This window comes from Eurosta solidaginis, chromosome 5, assembly GCF_040869045.1.
Source record: "Eurosta solidaginis isolate ZX-2024a chromosome 5, ASM4086904v1, whole genome shotgun sequence".
Taxonomy (NCBI): Eukaryota; Metazoa; Arthropoda; class Insecta; order Diptera; family Tephritidae; genus Eurosta; species Eurosta solidaginis.
Genome location: NC_090323.1, coordinates 197585292 through 197608071, shown reverse-complemented (window position 1 = coordinate 197608071; position 22780 = coordinate 197585292). Strand labels below are relative to the sequence as shown.

General features: G+C 39.5%; 1 protein-coding gene across 1 annotated transcript in view; it reads left to right on the top strand.

Moving 5' to 3' along the window:
- CapaR (Capability receptor) overlaps positions 1-22780 on the top strand; it is a 526950-nt gene that overhangs the window by 172173 nt on the left and 331997 nt on the right. Inside the window, exon 2 of the mRNA XM_067787359.1 lies at positions 890-1107. The gene's annotated coding sequence lies outside the window, so the exon portion shown is untranslated. The remainder of the gene's footprint in view (positions 1-889; positions 1108-22780) is intronic.

Sequence of the window (22780 nt, the reverse complement as noted above, 5' to 3'; positions counted from 1 at the left end):
CTATCGAACCTCCGCTCATATTAGTTGCCCCGATATTGCTTTCCCGGTAATCCTTGTAACAACAAACGCAAGTCAGTTGATACCTGATTCTGACCATCCTTATGTTTACTACGATCTTCGGACGTCTCAGGTTTTGGCTACTACCGCGATCGTTTGTAAAATATCAACTAGCTTTCAGGGTAGTAGTATTTCAGTGCGGATGGAAGAGGTTAAAACAGAAGCATGTTATATGACTAACAGTTGTGCAAAAGCTGGCGAGCGGAGAATAGCATGCCGATAATAAATTGCTAACACTCCGCTAAGAAATCGATAACATTTCAATAACAAATTGGTAACGCTGCGAAAACAACTTGATTACTTTTCGTTATCAATTCGATAGCATCTTCATACTAAATTCATAAATTTTACATAACAAATCGATGCCTTTTGGTTACAAACCGATATTTTTTTATATCAAATCGCTTTGAAATCAATTTCTTTTGATAACAAATCGAAAAATTTTCAATGACAATTCGAAAAATCGATAACGTTTCGATTACAAATCGAAAGCTGTTCAATAAATAATCAATAAATTTTCGACAATAAACCGATTACTTAGCGACAAGAGGTTGATCTAGTTGGAGGTTGATGGCAATTGCATATACTAGTAATTATATCGGTCAGCGGTTAGGTAATCAGCTGTCGCTTGCTATATTCTGTTTCCATATAAATAATGATTCTGCCTCTCCATATTGCAAGCTTTTACAAAAACTAACTAATTCTTATATAAGGTGAACGTTTTTGATGGCTATGAAAAGAAACGTACATTTAAATACGTATACTTAAGTACTAAATATATGTAAATAACAATTTCGACAATATGTTGATATACAATTTTCTGCATGACTAGATTTCATGGCATGCTTTTAAAGTCAATGGCATCTGTGCGATCCCCAATCCATAACCACCTTTACTATGCGGAAAATTTCGAGGGTCATTGTCTGATGGAGAAATAATATTAGCTCAGAAGGAAAGGTACATAGTTGTTTGGCAATAAGCACGTTGTTCTATTAAAAACCAACCAATTACATACAAGCATATCTGGACCACATAGAAAGACGGGTACCGGTAAGTAAATGTAACATTCTTTTTTCACTATTTGGTATGAAAGGGGTACATACTTTTAAGCTTGTTGAAAAAAGGAAATGTTTTTCACATCCAAAATATCGTTCCACTTTAATCGAATATTCTAATTATTCGAACGCTATAGAATTCGATTTTCAGAATTTGATTAGTTAAAATGGAATAATCGTATATCATCGATTCGATCGTCGATCTTCCATGGTCATTTCCGGATTATAGTGGTCACTCCAGAAGGGGATGGTTTTAGAAGCTATTCGGGGTCATATCGGTATGGCTGTAGGCACTGTCGGAATCGTTTGTGGATTATTTCGTTTTTCTTTCGGGGAAATTGCGATGTTGCACTAAATGATGCATTAAAGCGCCCTGCATATTCTGCATATTCTATTTTCATTATTATTTAATGGTAGGTTAGGACTATTTCTAGAAAACTGTAAGGATTGGCGGAACTCCACTTTTTCGAAATTGTTTAAAATTCTCTGAAATAATATCGAAAAAAATCTTAGTTTGTCTGGTATTTAATGATCCTTAATGTAATCCCTTTATATGTAATATCGAAAACTTCCAAAAATATTATCGAGAAATACTCTGAAAGTAATTTCGAAACTTGTGGTGTTATATCTCGTGAACAAAATTCATTGTTACGTATGTTATTGGCTATTGAAGCTGTCACTGCCCAGTACATATTTAATTTCTTGTCAATCTGGGATGTAGTCATAAAAACCATTGCATTTTTGCGTTTACTTAGGTCAATTTAAATTTAATGGAATGTGCTATGCACAGGGTCATCCGAAACGGCACTTGAATACTTTGCTATTCCTGGAGCCAAGACGGACAAAAATACGAGACACATTTTGTTGAGTTGCATACAATTTTTTCAAGGAATCGGTGCTCAAAGCTCTTACGTGAGCCGATTTTCACTCATCACATCTCGAGCAGATTTTTGACCGTAGAATGATCAGGTATGACATTGGCCATTGGTCTAAACACCCGCGCCGTTAGTTCTGATTACTTTAAACTGGAAAAAGAAGCGGTAAAGATGGGTTTGATGGTGAATGAGGACAACACGAAGTACCTGCTGTCATCGAGCAAAGAGTCAGCGCATAAGCGCCTTGGCAACCACGCTACTGTTGGTAGCCATAATTTCGAAATAGTAAAATAGTTCGTTTATTTGGGAACCAGCATCAACACTAACAACAACATCAGCTCTGAAATCCAGCGAAGAATCAGTCTCGCCAATAAATGCTTCTTTGGACTAGGTACGCAATTGAAAAGTAAAGTCCTCTCTCCGCAAACGAAAATCATACTCTACAAGTCACTTATCGTACACGTCCTGCTATATGGTGCAGAAACATGGACCATGACAACATCAGATGAAGCGGCTATGGGAGTGTTCGAGAGAAAAGTTTTTCGAAATATCTATGGACCTCTACGCATTGGCGATGGTGAATACCGAAGAAAATTTAAGGATGAGCTGTACGCGCTATACGCAGACATCAACATTGTTCAGCGAATTAAAACGCAGCGGCTAGGCCATGTTATGCGAATGAAAGATGATTCACCGCCCAAGAAAGTGTTTCTATCGGAACCCGCCTATAGAAGCAAAGGTAGGGGGCGGCCGCCATTCCTTTCGAAGCACCAGGTGGGGAACTATTTAAACTCCCTAAAGTAAAGAAATTTGCGATGACCACAAATAGGTTTCCAAAAATTGTAAGAAATTTGGATTTTGGACCATTTTTTGACATTACTACCAAAATAATTTTCTTTCCTGAAAGTTTTGTATGCCTACTAATGTTTTTCTCGCTGCAATCGGAAAGCTCAGAAAATTTTACTAAGGGGCATCATTTTTGAGACATACCATTCCAAAATTTCAATATCTACTAACCGATCAAATTAAAAAAGATTCAAATGTTTGATACATACAGGGCGTATACGTAATTTTTTTTTTTTTGTTTGAACACATACAAAATTGAATTTGATTTTGAATTATCGCGATTATTGGATTAATCTAAATAAATTAACTATTTGAATAGCGAATTTCGATTAATTAACGTTCAAAAATCTGAAATCGGATAATCGATTAATCAAATTATACTTAGCGTGCTTTGCACACATAAACGAATCGAGATAAATAAAGACTTCCGTATACAAAAATGCTCAGGATGAAAAAAGGAATGGATTAAGCCAAGTCCGTCCGTTCGTCTGTTCGTCTGTATGTCTGTGCACATGATAACTGAAGTAAATTTTGAGATATCTTATTGAAATTTCGTATATGGGTTTCTTGGCATTCGTCTCCAATCGTTATTGGAAATGAGCGAAATCAAATGATAACCATGCCCACTTTTTATACTCAGTTGAGCAGAGCTCACAAAGTATATTAACTTTGATTAAATAACGGTTGGTTGTGCAGGTATAAAGGAATCGAGATAGATATAGACTTCCATATATCAAAATCATCAGTATCAAAAAAAAATTTGATTGAGCCATGTCCGTCCGTCTGTCCGTTAACACGATAACTTGAGTAAATTTTGAGGTATCTTGAGGAAATTTGATACGTAGATTCCTGGGCACTCATCCCAGATAGCTACTTAAAATGAACGTAATCGGAATATAACCACGCCCACTTTTTCGATATCGAAAATTTCGAAAAACCGAAAAAGTGCGATAATTCATTACCAAAGACGAATAAAGCGATGAAACTTGGTAGGTGAGTTAAACCTATGACGCAGAACGGAATATTAGTAGAATTTTGCACAATGGGCGTGGCACCGCCCACTTTTAAAAAAGGTAATTTAAAAGTTTTGCAAGCTGTAATTTGGCAGTCGTTGAAGATATCATGATGAAATTTGGCAGGAACTTTACCCCTATTACTATATCTATGGTTAAAAAAAATTAGCAAAATCAGAGAACGACCACGCCAACTTAAAAAAAAAAAAATTTTTTTTAAGTCGAATTTTAACAAAAAATTGGATATCTTTACAGTATACAAGTAAATTATGTCAACATTCAATTCCAGTAAAATATCGTGCAACAAAATACAAAAATAAATGAAAATTTCAAAATGGGCGTGGCTCCTCCTTCTTCATTTAATTTGCCTGGGATACTTTTAATGCCATAAATAAGAAAATAAACGTAAGCCGCGATAACCTCCGAAGAGATCTAAGGCCGAGCTTCTCTTCCAATTTGTGTCGTGCTCCTCTTGATTTTCCCTACAAATTGGTCGGACGGGACCTACATGTTTTATGCCGACTCCGAACGGCATCTGCAAGGCAGGCGAGTTTCCACTGAGAGCTTTTCATGGCAGAAATACACCCGGAGCGCTTGCCAAACACTGCCGGGGGCGACCCCGCTTAGAAAAATTTTCTTCTAATTTAAAAACCTTATTTATAAAATTTTGATGTTGCTTTGCCCGGGGTGCGAACCCAGGGCATACGGTGTGGTAGGCGGAGCACGCTACCATCACACCATGGTGGCCGTGTGCCATAAGTCGAACAAAAATTTGCCAGTCCTTGTGAAATTTGGTAGGTAGGAGCTTAGATTCTAGGACGATAACAGTTTTCTGTGAAAAAGGGCGAAATCGGTTGAAGCCACGCCCAGTTTTTATACACAGTCGACCGTCTGTCCTTCAGCTCGCCCGTTAACACGATAACTTGAGCAAAAATCGATATATCTTTACTAAACTAAGTTCACGTACTTATCTGAACTCACTTTGTATTGGTATAGAAAATGGCCGAAGTCCGACTATGACCACGCCCACTTTTTCGATATCGAAAATTGCGAAAAATGAAAAAAATGCCATAATTCTATACCAAATACGAAAAAAGGGATGAAACATGGTAATTGGATTGGTTCATTGACACAAAATATAACTTTAGAAAAAAACTTTGTAAAATGGGTGTGACACCTGCCATATTAAGTAGAAGAAAATGAAAAAGTTCTGCAGGGCGAAATCTTATATAAATAAATTAGCGGTATCCGACAGATAATGTTCTGGGTCACCCTGGTCCACATTTTGGTCGATATCTCGAAAATGCCTTCACATATACAACTACCACCACTTCCTTTTTAAACCCTCATTAACACCTTTCATTTGATACCCATATCGTGCAAACAAATTCTAGAGTCACCCCTGGTCCACCTTTATGGCGATATCTCGAAAAGGCGTCCACCTATAGAACTAAGGCCCACTCCCTTTTAAAATACTCATTTACACCTTTCATTTGATACCCATATCGTACAAACAAATTCTAGAGTCACCCCTGGTCCAACTTTATGGCGATATCCCTAAATGGTGTCCACCTATAGCACTATAGCCCACTCCCTTTTAAAATACTCATTAATACCTTCCATTTGATACCCATGTCATACAAACACATTCCACGGTTAACCTAGGTTCATTTTCCTACATAGTGATTTTCCCTTATTTTGTCTCCATAGCTCTCAGCTGAGTATGTAATGTTCGATTACACCCGAACTTAGCCTTCCTTACTTGCTACACATATAACATTTTGGAAATCACAAAAACCTGACTATTTATTAATCAAAAATCAAAAAATGTTAAACATATTACAGCAAAATTCGACTGAGAGTATTCCTTGACTATAAATGCTTGGAAGAAAAATTAACGAAATCAGTAAAGGACCATGCAGTTTTAGACTAATAAGCGATATCTTAGCGAAAAATAGTTTTTTATCAATGACATTTCATATAACAAGTTTTATTGTTAAAGGAAATTGGGAGACTTTTGTTTTAATGGGCGGTGTCACGTCTCTATTGCGATCAAGCAATACACAAAAATTCTAGAGCCTCAAAAAAAAAAAAAAGTAAATATCCCTCGTAACAAACATCGAAAAATTAAATGATCTATTGATCTGAAATGAACTGTACAATTCAAACCCACGCTGAGTATATATTGTTCGGTTACACCCGCACTTAGACACTTTTACTTGTTAAGATTCTGATTTGAAATTCCGAAAATTTCTGTTTTGCAAAAATGGCATCCCTAATATGGGTGCTCCCAGTGCCACCTTAATAAATATTTGTTTTTATTATTTACGCAATTCCGAAATGCAAATTTAGTTTGCAATCTCAACTCACTCATAAAAATTATGTACACATACACACACACTTAATATGAGCAACAATTTTTCCTGTTTATATAAAATCTAAGGCAAAAAGCATCTGAATTACACTAGAGGCTAATGCTGACGTTTAAGCTTAACTGATAAAGTATGTATTTATTTGAAACTTACCCTGTTTTAACATAACTGCTATTATATGTAAATTTAATTGGCTTTATACGCCTTAACAAATACATTTAAATAACATAACGAAGCGGTGTGTTTTATAGATAGCTGGTGGAAATTCGTGTTCTGTGAAGTGGTAAATAGAAAAAAATTTCAAATAAAAATTTATACAAATTTATGAAAATAATTTTTCACTTCGTCGTTTCGTAGAATAAATATTACTTCCCTTCCTTTTCACAGTGCACAGTGGTCCCAATTCAGTTTTTCTTTTTTGAAAGTTGAAAGTTGGCAATGCCAATAGTGATGTTATATGAAAGAACTACACCGAATATTGTGTAGAGAGCAAATAGAGTCACACGGTGAGAATCCGAACGTTGTAGTGAGACAACAAGACTAATGAAAGTCCTAACTGGTTTGGAAATAGGTGCACTGATAAAAAAAGGAAAATGTGGAATGAACACGTTGTGACAAGCGACCCTTGAAGTGCTTTTTGATGCACAGTTTAGTTCGGGAGATAGCGCATAAGAGATTATCTCGGAGCGAGTACTGTCATGGCTGGCGACTGAAACTTTTTCCAAGTTAAAATCCCCACTTTCAGATGGGATATTTCCTGCCATGCGACAATATATGATCTCCACTAACTAATGAAAATGGTCATGATTACTCAGCCCTAAATAAAATAAAGTATCCTTATGTATAAAGGGCACTCAAACGACGTACCCATATGCCACAAAAGAATGTAGGTCCGATAGTGCACGTAGGAGCGCAAAGACAACTTGTCCGACTGTAGCCGTATGAATCTATCCCACAGTAGAAGTTCATGTGTGAAAGGATACAAATGGTCCAATCAATATCCTATGAAAAACGAAAGAAGCAGGATGGATACAAAGACGACCTGATCGAGAGTATCCATTAAGATATAGAAAGGAGTAGAAAGAGGATTTGTACGACGACTGCCTTTGGAATATAAAGGGCAGACATCCGACAGTACCAGTTTAGAAGGCTATAATTAGGGTCTCTATAGGACATGTTCAAGCAAAATGGGTATAATCACAAGAACGAATGATGATGGCCAAACGCAGAAACTTTTTTGTCTCCAAAGAAAATTTGACAAAAGATGATGAAAAATCGTTCCAATACACATCAATTATCTACCCTGTTGGAAAATCAGCAAAACATAATATGATTCTTTGCGACTCATCCCAGAATTATCGTTAACTAACCGCATTATTTTGAGGGACACTGACCAGTTATGTCCCTGCAGCGTATCCAACAACAACTTTCGGACTAGGGCAGAGCTAATGCCTACAAAGCACATATATACATGTACATACGTACTCACTTAAATGGCCAGTTGACATTGGTTGCGGTTCAGTCATCAACCGTCTGGAAAATATGCCACATATTGCCACTCAACGTTCATCATAATACATGATGATTGCTGCAATTTGTCTATCGGTTTGTGTGGGTGTGGCAGTTCACATTTACTAACTTCGATTTAAAGCGGCAATTTTATCAGTAGAACAATATGAAATCAATTTCAGTAGCAGATGCAAGTTTTTACATACAGCAGTGAATTCGAAAATAGCAGTTGCAATTTTTATGAAATTTTCTCAATAAATACCTCCCTTTTTATTTTCGATAATTTAAAGAAAAATTTATATAGATTTTTTAACCGAAATTACCCTCACTAGGGTAGGCACCTTGTCGTTGGTGTGAGGGCTTAGCCGAACTCCATAGCGCCCGACTATGAGGCGGAGCTGTTTAGGACTGACATCTACGCCGTTTCGCCTCATAGGAGGGCGGCGGGATGTCGGTGACCAAGAACTGCCAACCCCCTAATCCAGGGTGTTATGCGGACCGTGCCTATTGGACGATTTGCAGCCAGGGGATAAATTCGGCTGTATTCGAACGGAGCCTTCCCGATACCGGGCCATATCGGGAAGTATTTATGGCCTTACCGCAGTAAGGGGCGCTGCTGTGGCGGACGGTTCTTTCCCCGTATATAATACTGGACCGCTGAGCCCGCCTTGTCGGGCAGGTGGTCGTACGACCAAGATGAACAACTCATTACCTGAATGTAATAAGGAGGATGTAAAGAGGAGGACTGAGTCGCAATCCAAGGACGACAAATACGAATTAAGCGATGCGTCGGACTCGGGGAGCGAGAGTAGTGCTGATTCAATGAACTCCGTGTTGGAGAAGCACACAAATGAAAACGGAGTAGAAGAGTGGAGAAGGGTACGGAGCAGAGGAAGTAAAAGAGCTCTCTCGCAGTACCGTGCAGCACTAAGAATTGTACAACTCTTGGGAGCAGTGGTCGACCCAACAGAAGTGGAGATCGAGCGCATGGAATGGGCCCATGAAGCGGTAGAAGTAGGTCGAAGGCAGTTCAAAAGGTTTGCTGCGAGTAACCCTCGTTTCTGCAACCGGTACGAGGAGGAAGAAGCGTCGAATGGCAGAATGAAGAGGCAACGTTCAGCGGAAGGCGACAAGCCTGCTTTCGTGAGACAGAAAGGACCCAGTCCTAGAGCCGCGAGGCACGGCAATCGCATAGACAAGACAAGTAGACCCAAAGCTGTAAGACAGATGGGCTCCAAAGCGAGGTAGCAGCTACCTCGAAAGCTGCGAGTCAGAGGGAAGTTCCAATTACGGATGTAGGAGATAAGCCAAAGGGAGATAACGCTAAGACTCCGGCTTTCTCGGAGGTGTAAAAGGGAGATAACACTAAAACTTCTGCTTTTCCCGAGAAGATGAGTGATGTGGCAAAGCAGTCACTGACTGTGGCGCTGGTTGATCGTAGCAGTCCTTTCGACAAATGACTACTGAAAGGTGGAGATCTGTGGAAAGGGAGCTTATTAGCTTAATGCTTAAGATGATGCGGGAACAACCAAGTAAGCCCCTTCCAACCTTTGATTCGGGGGGATGGTATAATGGTGTGAAGATGATAGCGTGCGACAACATCGCGAGCTTGCGGTGGCTGGAGGAAGTCGTTCCAAACCTCCAAAGGCAAGGCACGAACGCGCGGTTTGAGGTGGTGGATAAAGCGCAAATCCCCACGGTACCAAAAGTTAAGGTATGGATACCATACGTGATGAAGTCGGAGGATACACTGCGACTTCTGCAGAATCAGAATCCGAACATACCGACACAGGATTGGAAGGTACTTACTGTATCTCGTCCTACCGAGGATGGTCAGTTCTACATCTTCCAAATAAACAAGCAGGCGGAGGATATTTTGTACACGCAGCTTGGCAAAATATCCTTTGGCACTGGCAAAATTTACGTGCGACTCAGGAAAAGAAGTCCCGAGGATAAAAATCCTAACACGCTGGAAGTGGGCGAAGTCGAAAAGGACCTCAGAAGCCTAAGGGAAAAAAGACAGGTGGAGGTCCCCGACGTCACCACGAACGTGCTAGAAGAGGACCAACCGCTAAATGGTGCTGTGACTCGCACAGAGGAACACACGGCACAACATTCACGAGGGGCTGAAGGGGGCCTCGAATACTCTAAACCAAAAGGGCAAGAGGAGGACGACGACGGCAAGACGAAGGTGCTGGAGGGGACAAACAGCCCAATGGTGCTGCGAGTCCTACAGATAAACCTCCAACACAGTAAAGTGGCGTCGAGCGAACTCCTCCTAACCCTTGAGGAGGGTTCGTTTGACGTGGCGCTGATCCAGGAGCCGTGGCTCTCATCGGGAGGAAAGGTTTCTGGACTTAGCGCGCGCGGGTTTGGCGTTTACTACGCACAAACGGAAGGACGGGTGCGAGCTGTAGTAATGGTAAGGAAACAGCTGCATTCATATATGCTGCCTAATTACACCACCGAGGATCTCGTAGCGGTGGCCGTTGAACAAAAGAATAAGCAGGCATTTATCCTGGCGTCCTGCTACATGGCCCATGCTGCGGAGGTTCCACCGATGGAGTGCAAAAGGCTAGTACAGGAGGAAGGGCGCAAAGGGCGGTTGGTCATAGGCGCAGATGCAAATGCGCACCACAATGCGTGGGGAGGAGCAGATACGAACGAGAGAGGCGAATCTCTATTTTGTTACATATTGCAAACCAATTTGCAGATAGCCAACAGGGGAAATGTTCCTACATACATTGGTCCAACATCCAGCAATGTTCTGGATATTACATTGAGCTCCGAGCGTGATATATCAAGGTATGATTGGATGGTTCTCGATAGACCATCTTTCTCCGACCATGCGTATATAAGCTTCAGCATCCCACTAAAGAGGGTAGAGAAGGGAGGAACCTTTAGAAACCCTAGGGCAACGAATTGGGCTAAATTCCAGAAACATGTAGAAACGAAACTGGGACAACCCAAAGAGGTTGCTAATGTAGAGGAACTGGAGGAGTCGAATGAATTCCTAACAAGGATGCTTATGACTGCGTATAACAAAGCTTGCCCTCTAAGAAGATTCAGAAGAAAAGCAAAGCCGCCATGGTGGAGCAATGAGCTGAGTCTTCTAAGAAGACAGGTAAAAGAAATGTTTAAACTCGCAAAAACCGCGGAAAGCGAAGCGTGTCGGGACGAGTACAGGGATCTACTGAGGATATACAAGCGTGAAATTACCAGGGCGAAGAGAAACTCATGGAAAAGTTTCTGTACGGACATAGAGTGCTCCAGTGAAACAGCACGGTTGAAAAAAGTCCTAGCAAAGGGAAACATAGTCCAGGGACTAATAAAGAAAGAGAACGGGGAATGGTCACGTGATAGTGAGGAATCCCTTGAGGTGCTTCTCGATACACATTTCCCATCGGGAGACGGTTTAGAAGAACCAGCAGACATCACGCACACTTCGATCACGGAGCTAGTGGTGCCGGGCTTGGTGACCGATACCAAGATCGAGTGGGCAGTGAAGACGTTTTCTAAGTTTAAATCGCCGGGCCCAGATGGTATATTCCCGGCCATGCTACAAGTCTCAAGTAGGGAGGTCGTGGAATGGCTTAAAATAATATTCGATGGGTGCATAAGACTGAATCATGTACCGCACTCTTGGAGAACTGCTCGTGTAGCTTTTCTACCAAAGGCGGGGAGGATCGGTCACGTGTATCCCAAAGACTATAGACCCATTAGCTTAACATCATTTCTGCTCAAAACCTTTGAGAGGCTGATAGATGTGTACATAAAGTCCAACGTGGATGAAAAGCTGCTCTCCACAACACAGCATGCGTACACCAAAGGCAAGTCGGTAGACACCGCATTGCATAGGGTGGTAATAAGCATAGAGAAATCCTTGGAATATAAGGAGTATGCTCTAGGAGTCTTCTTGGACATTGCCGGGGCTTTCAATAATGTTGCAAAATGGGCGATTATGGATGGTCTTAATTACATTAAAGTACATCCTGCCTTAATCAGATGGATCGGCTGCATGTTAAATTGCAGAAAGATTACATCACAATGGGGATTGTACGAGGCCACGAAATCAGTGGACAGGGGCACGCCGCAGGGAGGGGTGCTATCACCTCTGCTGTGGACACTGGTCATCAACCAACTGCTCAGGCAATTCGATGAGGGACCCGTAAAACTTACGGCTTACGCAGATGACGTTGCAATTGTCATAAGTGGAAAATGCCTTCCAACGATTAGTTCTTTGATGGATCGGGCGCTTCGGGATATTCATACCTGGGCATCTAATGTCGGGCTGAAAGTCAATGCGGAGAAGATGGATATGGTCTTGTTTACAAAGAGGTACAAGGTCCCAAATTGGACCAGGCCTAAGTTAGGAGCGGTGACCTTACAGGAGAAACCTTGCACAAAATATCTAGGAATCATCCTAGACAGTAAGCTGTCATGGAAGCTCAACGTGGAGGAGAGGGTCAAGAAGGCCTCAACGGCACCCTATGCATGTAAAAGAATGCTGGGGTATACGTGGGGCCTATCGCCCTCTCTTTCTCATTGGGTTTTTACAGCGATTGTAAGCCCTATTCTATACTATGGAGTTCTTGTTTGGTGGAAAGCCACACAAAAAACAACATACCTCAAAAAATTAGAGGGGGTATGCAGACTATCGATGCTTTGCATTACGGGATCCCTGAAAACAACCCCAAAGGCTGCACTGTATGCCATTCTGCACATTCCACCTGTAGACCTGGTAGCAAAGAACAAAGCGTTAACGACCGCAACCAGGCTCGATGCTACGGGGCAGCTTGAGCGCCGACCATATGGCCATAGTAGTATAGCGTCCTCAGTCACAAGACGAACAGACTACATGATTCCCTACCTGCACTTTGAGGGAGATCTCAAGGCCACAATAGGGGTGGACGGTTGGCGCAAGGGTGCGCAAATGGCGGACGAGGCGATAGATGTGTACACCGATGGTTCCAAAATAGTGGAAGGAGTAGGGTCTGCGGTATACTGCGCTGATCCGGAATTAAGCAGATCCTACAGGCTGCCGGATTACTGTAGCGTTTTCCAAGCGGAAATATTAGCCGTAACCAAAGCAGTAGAAACCCTGGAAGAGAATAGCTTAAGCTGCAACCGTGTTAACTTTTATATTGACAGTCAAGCAGCAATTAAGGCAATAATCTCGCATAGCACAGCATCTAAATGCGTGTTAGAGTGTAAGCAGTCTCTGGAGAGAATCGGGACAGGGAGAAGCATACATCTATATTGGGTCCCAGGGCATATGGGAATAGATGGGAATGAAAAAGCGGACGAATTAGCTAAAAAGGGCGCATCCCTTGAAGCTTGCTCCGTAGACGTCCCAATTAGATTGGGCGAGATTAAGCGAAGGCGAGAGGTGCACATGATCCACCAAGCAGAAAAGGCGTGGGTTCAAGCGCGGGGCTGTAAAGTGTCGAAGATTATGTGTAGGTCTTACAACCTTAGACTAACACAGTTGCTTCTATCATTAAAAAGAGAGGACTGTAGACTCATGACGGGTATTCTGACTGGACACTGCCTTCTGGCGTCACATGCCTTTAAATTAGGCTTGGTCAGTGATAGCAGGTGTAGGAAGTGCGGGTTGGAGGAGGAAACGATCGAGCACATTCTGTGCTCGTGCCCTGCACTTGCCAGGCTAAGACTCCAGCTATTAGGAGTGATACAGCTGTCAGATCTAGAAGCAGCAAGTGGCTTAAGTCCTAGGAAGCTTCTAGTATTTGCCAAGAGGACGGAGTTATTTTATAATATAGGTCGTGGTTTTTGATAGGGTTTTTCAGTTTGGTCGTTAAAACAAACTTCTGGTAACACTACGGACTCAATCAGTCTATGTGAGGTCCTCATGGACCGGCCAGTTCAACCTACCTACCTACCTAACCAAAATTATGCAAACCAATGTCAAAAACGGATTCCAAAAAATTCTAAAATTTAAGAAAATTTTACGAAAAGTTCGACCTTTTTGTTCCTAAAAAAATACAAGGCGCGTTATACCTCCGAAGAGATTTATGTCGATCTTCTCTTTCAACTTGCGTCTTGCTCCTTTTAGTTTTCCCTGAAAATTGTTGGGACAGGACCTACATGGCTTACGTCGACTACGAGCGGCACTTGCAAGGCAAATAAGTTTTCACTGAGATGCATGTCATGGCAGATATACACTCGGAGTATTTGCTAAATCATATACGAGGGGCGACCCCGCTGAGAAAAACTTTTACATAATTGAAAATGCTTGTTTCTAAATCTTTGATGTACTGATACTTGAAACCAGGATCTTCGCTGTGGTAGGTGGAGCACGCTATCACCACACCACGGCGGACTTGACTTAGATCTCACAAAATTCGCTTTGAGTTTTGAAAATTGTTTTGCAATGTATTTCATATTTTCTTCCTTATAAAAAATAAAGCTATGCGAGGGGCGTATGGAAAAAAAATGTTCAAAAATCAATTTTAATTGTGAGACCTATAATTTGTACTTTGTTAGGCTAAAATTGATTGAGAATACTCAAAGATACGCAGAAAACTCAATATAAAAATTTCGAAATTTGCATAAAATTTTTTCGAAGACGTTTTTGAGGTTAGCTTGCATAGTTTCCGTTACAAAATTCATAAAAAAAGTTTCATAAATTATCGGAAATAAAAAAGACGTATCTAATTGACGAAATTTGATAAAAAACTTGCCACTGCTGTTTTCGTGCTCGCGGTTGTATTTATAAATACCCATTACCGGACTAGGCTTTTACTATGTTAGATTGAAATTCACTGGGCTACAAAACTGGGAAAAAAAAACTCAGGAAACTCCAAATAAAAAGTTCGAATTTTGCAAGATCGACTGTTCGAATATTTTTGTAAACGTTTTTGAGATTCATGTGCACAGTTTCAGTTACAAAATTCTGAAATATATTTTTTTAAATTTTCAGAAAATAAAACAAGTAAGGACGGGACTGTCTTCGGCTGTGCCGAAGAATTTATACCTTTCATGAATGGGGCTGAACAATAATCTTATCCCGTTCGTAATCTACAAATAATCGGATGTATAAGATAAGAAATATATATAGTGAACAGATGTACATAGCTAAACGATTTTTAAGATAAATATAAAATAAAAAATAGGTAAGTACTTTGTGTGAGGATGCAAAGCTTCACGTTTTTTGTGATCTGCATGTAAAAACTATGACTACGAATCACGTATTTCAAAAATATATGACGTAAACGTAACTATTTGATGAATTTTGAAGCTTCTAGCCGTAAAAAAGGGGCAAAAATGACAGTTTATATGGTGTATATAATATATATACCACCGATATCTATGATTTTTTCAGACAAAATATATGCTAAATACGTAAGCAGTTGGTGAAATTTGAAGCTTATAGCTGTAAAAATGGGGCTAAAATTGCGAAAAATATATATATACTATATATATGTCAATGCACTGAGGAGTCAGGTGGATGAATGCGAAAATAATGCCATACTGACAGATATATTGGTAAGTGGAGTGCCCACAACGACGAATGAAGATTTAGGTGAAGTCTTCACTAAAATATGTCGCACAGTGCAGGTAAATCCGCCATCTATTCGCACTGCCTTTCGTATTCGAAAAAGCAAGAACGGTAGCTCACCTTTAATAATCAAATTAAATTCACCCAATGACCGCTCTTTGCTTTTAAGAGCAATAGCTAACTTCTGCAAAAACAACAGAAGATCATTAGCTCTTAGCGATATTGAGTGCAATGGAAATGGAAAAATATTTGTGCATGAGTGCCTTACAAAGCGTAACCGTGAAGTATTGCAGCATGCTCTGCAATTAAAAAAACAGAAACGGTTCACTTCTGTTTTCTCACTGCGTGGAGATGTGTATGTACGTACTAGTCAACACAGTGATGCTGTAAAAATTAGTGATAAAGAGAGCGCTGAACGAATTGCAGGAAACAACGTACCGACAAATGAAGCGAACAATACACAAACACCCTAGCATAATGCTTTGCTTAGTTTTAATGCTTAATATATTATTTTATACTGGCACTATTGTTTCTCTTCCCATTTCACACTCTATACTCTTTTTCACTTCCACGTTTAAAACTTTCATCTGCTGCTCTGTTGATATCGTCTTGCTTGTTTATTTTGATTATGTATGAAGTGAATAACGATTGTACTGACAGTGGGCAGGTAAGGTGTATCTTGAGTCAAATATGTAAAAGACATCCAACATTCAATGTGTGTCATTTAAATACTCGCAGTCTTACGGTTCATAAATTAGACTACCTTTCATATGTATTTGCTGATCTAAACATTGACTTAATTTGTATTACCGAAACGTGGTTCAAATCTGGCGTTGAAGACCATTCTTATTCATTAGATAAATATGTATTGCTGAGAAATGACAGGAAAAATAACATCCGTGGTGGTGGAGTTGCTATATACTGCAAACAATTTTTGAATCCAAAAGTAATTTATCGCTCAGACCATACCAGTGAGGTAGAAAGTATATTTATTGAAATAGGCGATGCTCGGACTAAGTGTTTTGTGGCTTGTGTATACAACCCCAATAGGTCAAATGACTTAACATGCTTATTTATTAAACTCTCTGAATATGCAATAAATTATGAACATGTCATCATCTGCGGTGACTTTAATATTGATATCCTTAATAATGATTCCCGCAGTAAAAACCTTTTAAGTAACTTTCAGGCAAATGATCTGTGCATTGTGAACACATTCGCGACCCGTTTTTCTCCAAATAGCAAGGCAAGTTTACTCGATTTAATATGTGTTAACGATGCCAATAACATAAATCATATTGACCAATTCCCCATGGATGTTATTTCTGACCACGAAATGTTATTTTTATCGTATGATCTGAAATTCAACGTAAAAGAGCCCGACTTTGAATTGACCTATAGGAACTATAATGCTGTAAACCTAGATAAGCTAAGTAATGAGGCTGCTTTTCTTGACTGGAATGGATGCTTTTCCTTCTCTAAGTTAGACGAAAAGTTGGAATATTTTAATAGCCTTGTCAATCACCTTTTTAATAGATATGTTCCTCTAAAAACCGTTAAAATCCAAGGTCATAAAAAACCATGGTTCTCAAATGAAATTCTGAAGCTTTTAAGAAAACGTGAGAAAGCTTACAGAGAATGGAAGCAATTTCCATATGAAAACAAATGGGAAGCCTATCGTCTTTTGCGCAATCAAGCTACCTTATGTATCCGGAATGCTAAGGTGGCATATTTGAATAATAAATTTAATGCAAATTTGCCTCCAAAAATGCTATGGAAGAATCTTCGTACTGCTGGAGTAGCCAAAAAAGATAATATTCAATGCAAATTTGACCCTAATGTCATGAACTCACACTTCCTGAATGGTAATATAAGCGATAACAGTGTAAATTATAATGATGATCATAACACCAGTTATGAACACAGTAAGATAGGTAGTATAGGCAGAAGAACAAATATTGATATTGATGTCTTTGACTTCTCAGTTGTAACCGAAAGTGATGTCTTGGATGCTATATTTGACGTTAAGTCTAACGCCGTTGGAGTTGATGGCATCAGTATACGATTTATTAAACTTATACTTCCATTTGTTATAGCTTCACTAACACATATTTTTAACTTTTCAATAATGTCCGGTGGGTTTCCAAGTCAATGGAAAATAGCTAATGTCATCCCTATTCCTAAAGTTAAGTCTCCAAGTTCTTCCAAAGAATTTAGACCAATTAGCCTGTTGCCAGCCTTGTCTAAGGTTTATGAGAAGCTATTAGCTAAGCAGATAATTGATCATATATATAAGAATGACTTACTATCTGAGGACCAGTCGGGATTCAGGAGAGGACATGGTTGCGCTACTGCCATGCTTAAGATTCTTGAAGACATACGCCCTGCTTATGACCGTAATGAGCTTACAGTACTTGTACTTTTAGATTTCTCACGAGCTTTTGACACAGTCGACTTCAGAATACTTCTTCATAAGCTGGAAATAAACTATAACTTCAGCTCTTATGCTATAAAGCTAATCCAATACTACCTCACAGCTCGATTTCAGCAAGTTCAATGCGGTGATAATGTCTCAAACTTAAAGCTTATAACATCTGGTGTCCCACAAGGATCTATTTTGGGTCCAATACTGTTTACACTTTTTATTAACGACATAGTTCCTTGTTGCCAAAATGCCAAAATACATCTCTACGCGGACGACACACAAATATACTTGTCACGCCCTATTGGGCTTACCGAAGACTTGTTCGTCAGGCTAAATGAAGACTTATCACGCATAGGAAATTGGGCTCACAGAAATAAGTTATATATGAATACAACGAAATCTAAGGCGTTAGCAATATCAAGCGCAACATGTGACTTGAACAACCTTCCGGAAGTTATACTTAATGAAGACAAAATATTATTCCATGACGTGGTCACCAATTTAGGCTTCAGAATTAATTCTAAATTAACTTGTGTGGACCATGTTAACCTTATGGTCGGTAAAATATATAATACCCTTCGAAATTTGTACAGAACTGCCTATTTACTACCACGTGAAACAAAAATGAAGCTGGTCAAATCTCTTATAATTCCTCAAATTTCTTATGGGGAACTTATATACGGTAATCTTGATTCGTCTTCAAATAATAAATTGCAGCTTGCTTTAAACAATGCTGCCCGTTTCGTTTTTTCTAAAAAGAAATTTGATCATATCTCTTTATATGCCGTACAAATTCTCGGAAGTAATGTTAATAACTTCTTAAAACTTAGAAATCTATGCTTCTTGCATAAGCTACTTCATTCCAAAAATCCCTCTTACTTATTTGAAAAACTAAATTTGTGTCAGTCCACTCGGACCCTAAATCTATTGGTCCCTAAGTTTAAATACACAACATCCTCAAAACTGTTCTTTGTCAGTACAATCTGTCTATGGAACTCACTTCCCTCCAAAACAAAAACTATTAAAAAAGCAGGATGTTTCAAACTAGCAGCATTTTCTTTTCTTAACTCTTAAGTTACTCTAAATCTTTAATGTTTTAAGTGAATGTTTGATAATATATACTAGTGAAAATTTGTATGTATTTAACTTTTCTGTTTTTATATATGCTTTGTTATATCTTTAGATGAACAAGTAAATTTCTTTTTGTAACATTTAGGTATGTATAATTACTTAATCGGATTGATGTACTGCCTAAAAGACGTAAGTCTTCCTGGTACAAACACTTAATAAATAAATAAATAAATAAATAAATATATACTATATATACCACCATACATATACTATATATACCACCGATCTGTATGATTTTTTCAGACAACAATATATGCTATACACGTAAGCATTCGTTGAAATTTGAAGCCTCTAGCTCTTAAAATAGGGCAGTAATTACGAAAAGTTTCTTATCTGAACAATCGGTTGTGGGGGATATATTCGACCGATCTCATCAATTTTTTCAGACAACAATATGTGCAATAGACGAAAGTATATGGTGAAGTTTGAAACTTCAATCTGCTAAATTAAGGAAGATATGACAAAAATCCCATTTTTCTGAAAAATGGGTTGTATGGAGGATATATGATACAGTGGTCCGATCCGGCCGTTTCCGACAAATGTCTAATCGGACACCCAAATACACCCGCTCACCATATTTTATCAAGATGTCTCAAAAATTGAGGGACTAGTTTGCATAAAAACAGACAGACGGACAGACACGCATGGCTAAATCAACTCAGCTCTTCATCCTGATTATTTCAGTATACTTAATGTTGGGTCTATCTATTTTCCTTTAAGGACTTACAAATTTGGGTTTCGTGACGAAATTAATATACCATTTCATTTTCATGAAAGGTATAAAAAGAGGAATTTAACTGACCGATATTTCATAAAAATGGCCACTGCTATTTTTGCTCACGCGTCTGTACCATTGCAACAGTACGCTTGTAGATTATAAAGTCACATGGCTGCTAAGTGTAGGCAACATCACTTTAGAAATTGAATCAACAAAAGCCAATCTTCGTAGTCCTGCTGATTTTGAGTTCGATATTAGATTGACTGAAGAACATACAAGTATTTACATATATATGTACATATGTATGAACTAAGCGTGGTTGCTGCTTTCATCACATTGTGATGTTGACCATGATGAGGGGTTTGTACGTGATGATAATGCTAATGATAAATGTGCATATTTCCAAAAATTTATAATGTGACTATTTGCTTTGGCCTTAGAAATATTTTGTCTATTGTTTTGTTTAGGATACTGATAATCAAAAATTGTCTATCAATTGTTGTGGCCTTAAAGCTGTGGACAATTCTACGAACTTCATACAATACCTCGTATACGGAATTCGCAAATTTGTCGTTTTAATTGTGTATGCCACCATTTACCAAAATGTTATATGGAAAGCCGTAGAACATTGTACAAAGGGGACAAATTGTACGAATTTTGTATGTTTTCATCCTGAGAACGAGCCAATAGCTCAATGTGTTCTGGAAAATATAAGAAATCTTCAGTACTATTCGGCTGAAAGCAATATAATGTGTCTTCGTAGTACTTGGTATTGAAGATTCTGTTATAAATTGTGTAGGATCGGATTTGCGGTAAAGAATTGTTACCGCTAAACTGTGGGTCAGAGAAGTAAAGAGGAGCTCCGGAGGGCAGTGTTCTGTCGCAACTCCTTTGGCTTTGAGTTATAGGTACCTAGCTTCGCTAATTCAACACGAAAGGTGAAAGTGGTGGCTTTTGCTGATGGCGGAAATACAAGGAATTAAGCTGATCCATGTTCCCTTTAGGTTAAAAATCCTAAGTTTTAGCCTTTCTTCTCCTAACGGAACTAAGAACTATGTCTTTCTTAAAGTGCCAAATTACAGGCAGTGATTCCGACACCTAAGCTAAACTGGAACCTTAGCATGAAACAATGGGCCAAACAAGCTTACTGAGTTATGTAAGTCTTCGAAATATGTGGAGTCTAACGCGTAAGTTTCCGGCATCGATGAACAAAGGATGTACAAAGCACTTTTTACGTCGATCCTTACATACGGCTGTGAGGTAGAAAGCGATCAAGGTCAGTGCAATGTTTCACCAATCGACCTCTTTACCAACGAAACAGAAACTTAAGATGTCCGTTGGCTTCGACAGTTGGGCCTCTGGAAGAAGAGTGCATACGGTTACTGCCATATACTGTTCCTATATCACAATAGAAAAGCAGATCATAAGTACTCTTTCGTACAAAAATGATTGCAGAGCTGATGATCTCAATCAACCAGAGACTAACACCTACTTGCCGTGAATTGATAGAAAATGATTGGGCAGTGGCAGCCGTAGTCCTTGCAATGCTTCCGACTATGTCCATACCTAACCGCGAGTGTTTTTTCAATCTGATATATTCGCCATCAAAAAGGCGTGGATTAAAATTATACCGGTAACAAGATTGCCATTTTCCTCTATAGCCAGGCAGTTCTTCAGGTTATCGAGTGAGCGGTGATAACACCAAGTCTGGCATTTTCAGTGTAGGAGCGTACATATAGCATTTGCCTGATTTGAGAGCAGGGACATCGTAACGTATATGGCAACGAGATTTCCGGTGAGTTCGAAAAATAAAAAAATATGTATGTGTATATTCCCTATGAGGGGAATAAAAAACTATATTTTCCGCTGCAGCTGCAATCGTCCAGGGTCGTAGCAAATGATGAAGCATATACTGTGTGCGACTATACAGCGGACTGTTGAGAGCTTCTCAGAACTCCCTGAAAACAACCCCAACAGCTGCACTGTATGCCATTCAGCACATTCCACCTGTAGACCTGGTAGCACAGAACATAGCGTTAACAACTGCAACCAGGCTTGGTGCCTCGGGACAGCTTGAGCGCCAACCATAGGGCCATAGTAGTATAACGTCATCAAAACGAAGAGATTACCTGATTCCCTATCTGCTCTTCGAGGGAGATCTCAAGGCCACAATATAGGTGGACGGTTGGCGCAAGGGTGCTGAAATGGCGGACGAGGCGATACATGTGTACACATATGGTTCCAAAGTAGTGGAAGGAGTAGGCTCTGCGGAATACTGTGCTGATCCAGAAATAAACAGATCCTACAGACTGCCGGATTACTGCAGCGTTTTTCAAGCGGAAATAGTAGCCGTAACCAAAGCAGTAGAAACCCTGGAAGAGAATAGCCTATGCTGCAATCGTAATTAATGCAATAATCCTGCATAGTACATCATCTAAATGCGTGTTAGAGTGTAAGCTGTCTCTGGAGAGAATTGGAACAGGGGGAAGCATACATCTATATTGGATCCCAAGGCATATGGGAATAGTTGGGAATGAAAAAGCCGATGAACTAGCTAAAAATGGTGCATTCCTTGAAGCTTGCTCCGTAGACGTCCCAATTAGACTGGGCGAGATTAAGCGCAGGCGATAGGTGCACATGATCGATCAAGCGGGAAAGGTGTGGGAACAAGCGCGGGCCTGTAAAGGGTCGAAGATTATGTGTAGGTCTTACAACCGTTTACTAAAAAAGTTGCCTCTATCTTTAAAAAAAGAGGACTGTAGACCCATGACGGGTATTCTGACTGCACACTGCCTTCTGGCGTCACATGCCTTTAAATTGGGCTTGATCAGTGATAGCAGATGGAGGAAGTGCGGGTTGGAGGAGGAAATGATCTGAAGTTCGTTGTATGCACATACAGGTGTACGTCTATAAAAATAATGTTTCTAAGCTAACTGCACCTTTTTCAGTTTATGCTCAGAAAGCTCCAATTCATATTTAGGAAACTGCATTTGTAATTCGGAAAGTTGCCATTCCTATTCAGAATTTTTATTTCATATTCGGAAAATTGCAACTCATATTCATAAAATTACATATCATATTCAGAATTCCTTTCCATAACTATTCAGAAAGTTACAATTCATATTCAGCAAATTACAACAGATATTCAAGAAGTTGCAACTCATATTCAAAAAATTACAATTATTTTTCAGAACGATCCAATTGATATTCAGAAATTCACCTTCCATCTTCAGAACTTCCATTTCATATTCATAAAA